This window comes from Mustela nivalis, assembly GCF_964662115.1.
Source record: "Mustela nivalis genome assembly, chromosome: 7".
NCBI lineage: Eukaryota > Metazoa > Chordata > Mammalia > Carnivora > Mustelidae > Mustela > Mustela nivalis.
In genome coordinates, this window is record NC_139026.1 from 65,453,922 (window position 1) to 65,466,609 (window position 12,688).

Consider the following 12,688-nt stretch of genomic DNA (forward strand, 5'->3'; position numbering starts at 1 on the left):
AGAAGGTGAATTATGTATACCGTTTAAAATTTCTACTAGAAGGAACATGATGTAATATTTTTAACTATATTTGAATATAGCCGTAAGTATAATATGTTTATATTGGTATATATTCCAACATTTTCATATTAGCTTTTAGTTAAAAACCACTTAAAATGTATTTTGTCCAATAGTGAAGTTCAATTCAATAGAATGGCTGAACTACTTAGACATCCTTTTATGAAGTATGTCTAATTTGAAGTAAAGAAGGAAGAGAGCAGAAAAAGGGCAGAGAAGTCAGGAGAAAAGATTCAAGAAACTCAGTCCAGAGAGTTAGCCAGATCTGAGAAAATGGAGAAAGGCAGATCAGGAACCTTAAGGCCAGGGGTAATTTTCACCAATGTAAAGTTTAATTTTGAAAGATCTTGCTCTTACTGGTAACAGCAAGAAGCATAAAAGAGCTATTGAGAATTTTACCAGGGAAAGGGATAGAGTGGGAAATATATATCAGCTCAAAAAAAACCTTCCCTGGGGCACCTGGGTGGCTCAGTGGGTTAAGCTTCTGCCTTCGGCTCAGGTCATGATCCCAGCTCCTGGAATCGAGCCCCATACCGGGCTCCTTGCTCAGTGGGAAGCCTGCTTTTCCCTCTGGCACTCCCCCTGCTTGTATTCCCTCTCTAGCTGTGTTTCTCTCTGTCAAATAAGTAAATAAAATCTTAAAAAACAAACAAACAAACAAAAAACCTTCCCTGAAGAAGACTGCTTTCCTGTTGTATCACTCAGGGTTCCAGGGACTTGGGTTGCTAAATAGAATGGTGTGATGCCATATGTAATCACCTTTCCACTATGACTATCATCCTATTTGTTCCTACCTCTGTGTTCAGATGAAAACAGACTTTCTTCTACAGAATTTTTTCTTTAACTGTCCACAGCTCAGGACCCACCCATCAGTAAAACAATACAACAAGACAGAAAGTCTGTGAATCAAGCAAGCCCATATTTAGGAAGTATTCTGTTTATGCTCCCAATCCTGTTAGATATCTATTAGATGTTTGGAAGATGCACAAGAAGTAAAATACCGTAACTGCCCCCGAGACTCTCTCATCCTAGTCAGTAGATTATACATACATTTATAAGAAACAACTAAATGCTGGATACATGATCCAAAATTCTATGAACATTTTAAAAAGGAAATACACACAAAGGGAGAGATTGGTCTGAGCTCTATGTGATTAGAATAATGTTTCTGAGATATTCAAATATTCAGACTGAATTTATTCATGCTTTCATTTGAGCCCCATAGCCTTCAAAACAGGACCCATCTTTGTATTTTTTTGGTAAGAAATGCAAACCTATGTTAATAAGCAAATTCTAGAATTTGTGCTTAGTTTCATATATGAATTTGTTGGATACAGTTTTTAGCATTCAAATATTGAAGGCCAATACATTAAGCCTGTATAAGGCACCTAGTTTGGAGTGCTATAACAACAGATATGACCACATTTTATAAAACTCCATCTAAAACTCTAAATCTTAAGATTGCACCAAATCCATCTGAGTTGTTCCCATGAAAAATATGTTTTTTAATACTGCCTTGGTAACTACTTGAACATTAAGGCAAGGAAGTATCAGATTCAGGTCATCTTTAAGGTTTCCCTCACAAATAGCCCATCCCTTAAAAGAAAAAGAGGAAGAGGGCACATGGAAATTTATGGTTAGCAAGTCTCACCAAAGCATTACTAATACAATTAGTGTCTTTAGAGTCATACAAAGGTCTTCTAGCAGTGGTAAAGACTAAAATCATAGGATAAGGCATGGAGTGGGAAGATGAAGGAAGCAAAAAAGCCTTTTAAGAACAAATGGTGATTTTTTTTATGACATTGTCATTTTCTATGAAGGAAAAACTGAAATATATAATTTAAGATAAGTGTTTAAATATAAATAAACTCTTAGAAAATTATAGTCTAAATGAATATTGTTCAGCCTTGAGATAAGTAATGTTTATAAAGCAATCACAATTTAAATAAGGGTAAGCTGGACTAAGTTTTCTAGAATTAAGAAAACCTAATCCACTAATTCACTATTAACTTCCTCCAATTTCATTCAAACAGAAATCTGATACTTAATTAGACATCTAAGATATAGTCATGGATATTGGGGAGTCCAACTCCAAGCAAAAGACAAGAAATGATAGTTAAGTGTGAAGCCCCTATTCCTTTCCTCTGTATTTCCTTAGCCATTATTGTAAAACAGGTACATTCTAAAGGTTTGTGCCTACAACACAATGAATATATTCAGGGCTATGTTAAGTTAGGATCCCAACTTGGGATCAAGACCTTTGCTGGGACTAAGAGCCCGATGCTTAACCAACTGAGCCACCCAGGTGCTACTGGTCCTGAAAAATTAAAAGTGAATACTGGCATCTCCCTTCCTTGTTACAAAAATTAGTTTGGAATGCAGGTAGCATCAATTCTAGAAATAATGGTGAAACTGACACCTTCGGAGACAGCATAATCATACATTTCGATGGTTATAAATTTGGTTTTAATTTTCTATTACTTATTCTGAGTATCAGTTGAGCAAATCAAGCACTTAAAGCCTTTTTATTTAAATTCATTAAATTTATTTTATTTTTAATATATTTCTAAAATATATTAATAACTAATATAATACTAAATTTTATTAAATTTAAATATTTAAAGCATTGAGAATTTTTCTGTATTTACCAAGCAAGAACAAAGGGAGTTAAGCTTCTTAAAATTCAAAAAGTTCCTTCAAGTCATATACTAATGGACCCAACAAGAACAAAGTCAAGTAGAACTTCAATTGTATCTTATAGTCCATTCTTAAATACTGAAATATGGTTTAATAGATGCTCATTAGTGGTTCAAGAACACAAGTTAATGCCTTTTATAAGAAATGAGAAAATATGTGCACCATCACAGGGTGTTACCTTTAGGATAATCTTGAGTTTAGTTCTAGAGCTTAATTCTCAAACTGTAAGATACAGTTTGTTATTTTTACCTTTGACCACAAAGTCCACAGAAAAATACAATCAGCTCTGGGCAGAAATAATGTGTTGAAGCTGAGAGGATTCATCTTCTGTAAATAGTATGCACTTTTATTGAGAGTTCTAAGTGTTCCCAGCAGAGCCACCATCCCTTCCTCAAACAAAGGGTCAGAGACATTCCAATCACAAATGTTTGCCACTTCCCTTTATTTAATAACCCAGCAGGTATTAAGAACAAGACTATTACTAAAGAGTCTACTATATAGTTAGCAAAATCCTGCTACTGGTAAGCTAGTCCAAGGACTGAACATGCCAGGGGAGGTATTAAACACTGGTAGCTACAAAGATTCCAAAGACTAAAGGTATTACTTCAATGAATTACATATCACAGGTCCTGGGGTTAACTCCTAAAGAGAAATGCTATTCCTTCCAAGTTGCCAATGTTACTTCCCTAATTACTTTGTGGACTTCTTAAGGACAGGAACCTTATCATTCAACACATACTACCCAATACCAAATAATAGGATTAGTACATAGCGGGTGTTCAATAAATAATCTTTGAACAAAATTTAAAAGTTCTTTCAGCTTCCGAATGAATCAACTGAAAAGCAGGGCTGAGGAAAATGTTTGCCAGAGGTAGGAGATGGATCAGCGTTTTGAGTATTTCAGATTCCCAGGTCATGCCATTTTCTTATTCCAGTAACAAGAAGCTTGGAGAATAACTGCTCTAAGTTGTCAACTGTTCACCAGAGTGCCTTTGTTTTTCAGCCTCTGGTTTAATATGAATTTTTTCAGCTCTGTAAGTACAAGAAGCAAGGGTTTTTTGTTGAGTACACAGCGACCTCCCAGAGGAAGGGAGGAGAATTTAAAATATCAGGTTTTCTTCCTATGAATACACCGCACAGAAGTTACCCACAGGGCCCAGTTGTGCAAAAGAGGCACACTGCTATTTTGTCAAAAGATTAATGTACACAGTTCCCAACCAGAGCTACCCAACATCAGGATGAGAACATTCACATCTCTGTGTAAGTTCCTGATATGCTCATATTTACAACTGCAAAGCCCAAGGGATATATATGTTTCAAAACTGCATTTTAGTTAAACTTCAAAATGTCTTCCAGAAAATGTCATTACATTTTCCTACAACCTGGAAGACATTTAAAAATTGAAATATAAAATGTGTCACATCTGAAAAACTGGATTGTTAATGGTGACTCCTACTTCTTGCCAAACCTGCATTGCTTTGGGGTCTGAAAGATCGTTCATCCATCTTCCATTAGAGCAAGGTAATTGTGGTTACAGCTTCCTGGGTCGCCATTGAAAGACTGATGGGAAGTGGCTACATTGAGTCTCATGTTCTACAAAGTATATGCAAAACAATAATAAACCATACCATATTGGATCTAGTAATTCTATATTCACATTACTCTTTTTTTCATTTATCATGAGTTTTAGTAGGACCCTTGAATCAATGCATACTACAAAACAATATACTGCAGAGTTGCATCATAGATACCTACAGGTAAAAGAAACTAGAAAGCAGGAATGTTTTCTTAAGGAGGATGTGTTTCTCTTCAGATGATACAGTAAGAGATTCTAATTGCCCTGTTCCTCAAGAATTGGCAATTTTATTCCATAACAACATTTTATGCCATTATACCAACCAGAATGGTAGAAAGAATAAATTAGCCTAACACCAAGCCAATATATAACAGAGTTCATATTGTTCTTTTATGAGCTTGCACTATCAAACTGACACTCTCTTATTTAATCCTTCCAAGCATCCCTGATACTATGTCTCCATTTTACAGATGAGACAGCTTTGCATTAGAAGTCTTACCCAAGATCACCCAGCAGCTCACATAGCAAACAGGACTCCAAGCACGCCTCACCTGCCCTCCCAAGTCTGTACTCCATGGGCCAGATACAAATTTTGCAGTAAAGCTTGCTTCAGAATCAACTTCTTTTAGACAAAACTATGTCTGTCTTACTTTCAGTGAGTTCAGTTAAATCACAGGTCTGACACAATCCTATTTTGTTCCCTTCTCTGCCTCCTCTGAGGGTATCATTTTACCAGCTTCTGTCCTTCGTGGCATCTTGTAAAGCTGACTATTACCTATATTCCACAAAACTCATTTTTAAGTGTGCCCTCTTTCTCTCAATCAAACACACACACACACACCCACACACACACAGGCATATGCCTGCAGCCAAGAAGCCCAGGTGTTTGCATAGTCCCATGAATGAGCAGCTGTTGCTTTAAAAGGAGGGAGGCAGAGGAGGGTGAGGGAGCGCTGGCTGGCAGGCGGGTGTGTAAACGTATACAGAGAACCACTTTCTGTAAGAAGGCTAAAACATATTTAAAATGGGACCACCTCAGAGATGAAATCTTTCCCCTCCTGCTACCTCTCAACCTGCTCCAAGACTCCAATATTCAGTTTTTCCAAGCCTCCCTCTCCCTCCCCCTACTTCCCTAGAGAATGCTGATTTTCTATGGGAACACTTGGCACATCACAGAGCGGTTCCCCTCCTTCATTTCACAGGCAGAAATAATCTCAGCAGTTAATTATTTCCCTGGCCAACAGAGGAGTGGGCCAGGCTCTGCATGCTCCTCTATCCACTGCCCACACAGGGCAAACAATGAGGGTGCCCTCATGGTTTCTTTTCAGTGGGCTTTCATCTCTAAACTGGCTTTTGGTTAGTGATTTATTTATTTTGAAATTACACAGAAAGAGAACAAGAAAATGTTTCCATTGAGATCAACTTGATTTAGGAAAGAAGAATGCCTTCGTCACAGGAGGGCGCTGTGGAGAGAACAAACAGGGCCGGACTGGAAGGTCTGCCTCTTTTGATTTGGAAACCAGCTGGGGCAAAGGTGAAGATAACATACCAGCTCCTGAAGGTGCTGGCTTGACTTGGTTTTGAAAGCATTGGCTGCTGCAACCTCTTGAATTCTCCCACTTCCCTCAGTCTGAAACTGCCTACCTTTTCTCATCAATTACATATTCTTCCATTTTCATAGCTCTGAGTCTAATTGTGAAGAATCCTGCTTGCTCAAAGCTCTCATTCATTTAGTACTAAATTAGTCTTTTAAAGAGATATGCAATTAAATATACATGTTATTGCCCAAAAGAATACACAAGTTTTAGGGTAATGGCTGCACATACTTTACTGATGCACTGAACAGGGGAGATGATATCTTTACCTATTACTATGTTAGACTGTTTGACCATGTTGCTCCAATGGGCTATCGTTCTCATAACGGTTCTCCTTGTCCCAAGGAGACAAGGAGATTCTTTTCCAAGAATCACATAGATTCGTATGCCCAAGCAATGAAGGCTACTCTAACCTAAAGGCAGATCCAATTCTATCTTCTTCTGGGGAGGACTATTATCCTGGTTGTCTGATGCTGTCCTTATATCACCTTCTCCAATAGTTTCACAATTAAGAGGTGATTAGCTTGAAAAGTAAATGTCCAGCAGACTATGTTAAACTGATTGGTTTGTTGGGCTTGCAGTTCATATACTTACTCTCTTTGGATGCCATGCTGAATCTACAACTGTTTTACCTTTTGTTATACTATAGACAGAGATACAGATATAGATGTAGCTATTTGGCCATTATTTCCTACTGAGCTTATGTCTTTCTTTGAGAATTGGCCTAGCAGCAGCCAACTGGCCAGTAAATACGTATCTTGGTTGAAAGTGACTGGGTCATCTGGAAATATCCCTATTCACTGGAGGTGGAAGTTGCATTTCTTGTATTTGACATAGACTGTACCTCAATGCAAATTCCAGACAGTTTCTATCACCTTTTATGTTAGTTAAATGGTAACAATAATAATAACTCCTCGTGCTTGTTTAGTGCTAATGTAGCCAACCATCACAGAAACAATATCGCCATAGAATAAGTCTACTTTGAGTAATCCATAATGCAAACTAAAATTTCTAATGTTTTAAGTAAATGCAAAGAACTTTGTAGTAATAAAAATTACAGGGCTTTTCTGCTAGTCAAGAACTAAGAGCTCCAGAAAGGGTCTAGGTTACATAAAGGTAGGGATACTTTCCTATTATTCAAGAGGAAGTCCACATAACAGGTGCCCTATTTAACACTCACTGCACACACTTAATAAACATCTCATGTGTTAGGAACACAAGACACGGAGACAACTGAGGCACACTATTTCAAAGAACCAATAGATTACTTATTGCAATCCTAGTTTTACCTAACTTTCTGCTGGTACCACCTGGTATTAGGAGAAATATTTCTCCTTCAAATACTACATCCCTTGTTTCAGGAACACATGTTGTTTGTCTTCCCAGTGTAGGGAAAATATTTGTGTTTCCAGTTGAAAACTATGCAACTAGATTCTAGAGGAAACTCCTGTAGGTTATCAGATTCTGATTCTGGGGAAAGTATTTTATAACGCCGTGAACTGTAGGTAACCGACAGCAATGTAAAATAATTCTTGTCTACAATTTTGTCCTGTCTAGTAGAGGATGTACTGACTTCTTTCCCCACACTTGGAAAAAAGTTTTGCCTCCATTTGCATATTCATTTCGATCTTTTTTGAACACGTTATAACATCCATCAGTCCCCTCATTAATTAGTGCATAGAGTAAATCTTTAACATATGTTCTTTTATAAACATTAGACTTACGATTCTTAAAATCAACTGGTAATACAGTATCTTCCATGTAAGGTGTCCACCCTTTCTTTAGTCCATCGTTTTGGGAAGACAGGAAGGTTAACACAACCTTCCAGTCCACAGAGTGGGCAAATGACCCAAACTTCGTAAAACAGAGAACTCCACTATCCCTGACCATAGTGATTGGTTTAGGGATGGGCACATGATCAAAAGTGACCAATCAGAGTTCTCCCTGGACATTTTAGTTGGGCATTATGGTAATAATGTTGCGGCTTTCTTTTCACTCTTAGGTTGTAAGAAAAATGTCTACATTTTTCTTGTATTTATCATCGCCCCAACTGTGTGAAGGAAACTAGTATAGAAAGGGAAAGAAGCCAACTTATAAAGAAAAGCAGAGAAAAGAGATGAAAAAAGATAACCATGAAACCATGGTTTGTGCCTTGGATCCACCCACTCCTAAAAGTTTTAGCTATATCGCAAGGGGCAGGCAAGGAGGAACAACCTCCTTTTTCTTAAACTAGTTTGGTTAGATTCTGTCACTTGGATCTAAAAGGTTCTAAAAAGAAAGCCTGACTTCTGACTTTTCCTGAATTTCTCTTCTTCTCCAACAACAATCCTTCCACTTCAGAAAATGTTTGTGAGCAGCTAAACTTATTTGAGCGGCTAAGATCATTTTAAGATAACAGAGATATGGGGCACCTGGGTGGCTCAGTCATTAAGCATCTGCCTTCTGCTCAGGTCATGATCCCAGAGTCCGGGGATCAAGCCCCTCTTTGGGCTCGCTGCTCAGCAGAAGGCCTGCTTCTCCCTCTCCCACTCACCTGCTTGTGTTCTCTCTCTCTTTCTGTGTCTCTCCTGTCAAATAAATAAATAAACTCTTTAAAAAAAAAGATAACAGATAAATGAGATAATGAGATAAAGGAGTAACACACTTTTCATTTATATTAAGTCAAGTTTAAAGGAGAAGGCAGTCTCTTCTGGGACTTCTTGCTACCACACAGCTTCCAAGGCTGCAATAACTTCCTCTGGCAATTGACACGTGAGTTTATAGTTTTTTTCTATCATCCCAGACAGACTACTACATCTTCAAGCATTGTCCACCTCCCTCCCCAGCCCAGTAATATGGGGTGCCTATATTAGTTAAGAGTTCTCTAGAGAAATAAAACCCATGGAATATATGTAGGCCTTTGATGTCAGATTGGAACTTACAACCTCAGTTCTTTTAGGTCTCAAGCTTGCCAACTGAAAATTTTGGATTTAGCCTCCATAATCCTGTGACTCCATTTCCTATAGTATATCAATCAATTTCTCTCTTTCTTTTAGGGCCTTTTTTTCTCTTCTTAAATATTCTTACCTCCTTCATAATAGATTAGTTGATTTATAAGTATATATAGATTTATGTCATAGATTTATATATATTATATAGAGAGAGGCCATAGATTTATATAGATTATATATAGATTATACAGACATATATGTGTGTGTGTATATATATATAGAGAGAGAGAGAGAGAGAGAAAGAGAGAGAGAGAGATATGGAGAGAAAGAGAGTTTCAAACGTAAATCTCATCCAGAAATACCCAGATATACTCAAAAATAATGCTTAACTTCATGATTAAAAACTCCTGGCAAAGTGTGTTTAGAGGGAACATACCTCAGCAGAATAAAGGCCATATATGAAAACTCACAGCTAACATCATACTCAGTGATGAAAAACTGAAAGCTTTTCTTCTAAAATCAGGAAGAAGACAAGGATGCCCACTCTCACTACTTCTATTTAACATAGTTCTAGAAGTCCTAGCTGTGGCAACCAGATGAGAAAAAGAACTGAGAAGCATCCAAATTAGTGGGAAAGAAGTAAAACTGTGACTATCTGCAGATGACATGATAGATGAAAACTCTAAAGACTTTACCAGAAACTACTGAAACAAATAAATGAATTCAGTAAAGTTGTAGGATACAAAACTAAGATACAGAAATCTGTTGTGTTTCTATATACTAATAATGAAGTAGCAGAAAGAGCAACTTAGAAAATAATCCCTTTTACAATTATATCAAAAAGAATAAAATACCCAGGAGTAAATTTAACCAAGGAGCTAAAATACCTGTACTCTGAAAACTATAAGACATTGATGAAAGAAATTCAAAATGACACAAATGGGGAAAAAAAAACCATTCTCGTGGATTGGAAGAATTCATGTTGTTAAAATAACATACTATCCAAAGCAAGCTACAGATTCAATGTAATCTCTATCAAAATATTAATAGTATTTTCCCACAGAACTAGAGCAAATAATCCTAAAATTAGTATAGAAACACAAAAGACCTTGAACAGTCAAAGCAATTTTGAGAAAAAAAAAAACCAAAGTTTGGAAGTATCACAATCCCAGATTTCAAGATATACTGCAAAGCTATAGTAATCCAAACAGTGTAAATCTGGCAGAAAAGCTGACCTATAGACCAATGAAATAGAATAGAGAGCCCAGAAATAAGCCCACACTTATATGGTTAGTTAATCTATGACACAGGAGGCAAGAATATGCAAAAGAGAAAAACGGTCTCTTCAATAAATGGTGTTGGGAAAACAGGATAGCAACATGCAAAAGAACCTGGCAAAAATTTTACCAAGATAAAAGCAAAGGAAGCCATCGACAAAACGAAAAGGCAAACTATCAATTTGTAAATAATATATCTGATGATTAGAAGCTAATACTCAAAGTATATAAAGAACTTCTGTAACTCAATGCCAAAAAAAGTAAATAATCTGATTAAAAACAAACAGAGGACCTGAATAGACATTTTTCCAAAGAAGCCATCCAGATGGCCAACAGACACATGAAAAGATTGTCAACATCACTAATCAGCAGGGAAATGCAAATTAAGACCACAATGAAATATCACTTTACCTATCAGAATGTCTAGCATCAAAAAGACAAAAAATAACAAGTGTTGGCAAGGATGTGGAGAAAAAGGAACCTTTGTGCACTGAGGTAGGAATGTAAATTGGTACAGCCATTGTGGGAAAACAGTATAGAATTTTCTCAAAAAATTACAAATCATAATACCAAATGATCCAGTAACTCCACTGAATATTTGCCCAAAGAAAATGAAAACACTAATTCTAAAAGATATACGTACCCTTATGTTTATTACAGCATTATTTGCAAAAGCCAAGATATGGAAGCCACTTAAATGTCCATTAATAGATGAATGGATAAAAATGGGATATATAAATACAATGAAAAATGACCCAGACAATAAAAACAATATGATTTTTCCATTCATAATAACACAGATGGACCCAAAGGGTATTATGCTAAGGGAAATAAGTCAAACAGAGAAAGATAAATATCATATGATTTCATTTATATGTGGAATCTAAAAAACAAAATCAATGAGCAAATAAACAAACCAAGAACAGACTCATAAATACATACAGAGCACAAACTGATGGTTACCAGAGGTGAAGGGGATTAAGAGGTACAAGCTTCCAGTTATAAAATAAATAAGTCACAGGGATGAAAAGTACAGCAGAGGGAATATAGCCAATAATTCTGTAATGACTCTGTGTGGTGCCAGATGGTGACTACAATAAAAAAAGAGGAGGAGGTGGAGGAGGAGAAACGTTTAACCAATATCTGGGTGCCCTGCAGCCCAATCAAGTTGACACAGAAAATTAACCATCACAGTGCCCCACTCATGCACTCCTATAGCACACTGCAGAATGGAATCAAGACCAAGAAAAATGAACCAACAGTGAGTGCCTCTTCAAATCAATAATTATTAAATAGAAAAGAAGCCATATGCTATTGTGGGGAGTTAGTAGAGAGGGGAAACTGCTTGAGGTAGCCAAAAATTTGCTTCTCTTGCATTGCCTGTGAACGGTTCCCCTGTATCAGATTTGCAATCTCAGTCCAGCTGAAGGAAAGCCCTGAAGACAACCAGCCTCACCTCCTAAGAATGCAATTCAGTGATTCATTATTAGTATTCAAGCAGAGTCCTGAGGTGTCTCACTTACCCCAGCTCAAGATGTCTATGAAAATAGTCCGTCAATCACAATCATACTGCCCTGAGTTTTAAAAACACAATTTGTTCCATTTTGCACATGTTCACTGACGTTTAACACCCTGCACAGCTATACTACTCTGTGATTTTACCCGACTCTCTGTATTTTTCCTATAGGCATTCCTCTTATGCTGTGTTGTAATTGCCCACCTACTTCTCTGTATTCTGATAGACTGTAAACACCATGAGAACTAGCCCCACTAGAATACGATACGGCCAGGACAGTATCAGGTGTTCAGTAAGAATTTCTTGAATGGGTACAAATGTGTAACTCACAACTTTTAAACACCCTAAAGGCAAGGATCTTATCTGCCCCACACTTTTCACTGGAGATTTGTCAGAGCAGTGCCACACACACACACACACACACACACACACTATATGTTATTATTCCTCCTGAGTTTCCCACAGGAAATCTCTAACAAACCACCCTCCTGACTGTGGGCACTTACCTTATTACTTTGTTTTTATAAACTTTGCCCCCCCCATTGGCATAACCAATTGTTAACTCACCATTCGATAAATACAGCTTAATATTTTCAAATAAATTGCATAATAAATATTTTCCGGTACATCATGTTCACAGGCTACAATTTCTAAAGTCATTTCTTTGCTCTTTCTTTTTCTCTTGTTCATCAATTTGACTATACCCTCTAATGAATTGTATGTAGCCTTACATGGATTTCCTGTTACACTGTAAGCCAAAACACAAATTTCTGAGTATTTCTTTCAAAGGCTCCTCCCAGGTAAACCCACCCTTTCTAAGTGTTTTCATCTCCTACTCTAACCTAGCTTCACTTCAAGATCAACTAAATTTATTGTCATGCAGCTCCTTCCACTGGTTCTTCCTCTGCTGGCCATGCGCCTTTGCTCAATTTTTTCCATATCTATGGAACAACAACCAAACCACAAGTTTCTCCTCTTTAAATCACAGCTCAAGGACCAACTGCTCCAAGAAGTTTTTTCCCCACCCATCTTCCAATCCA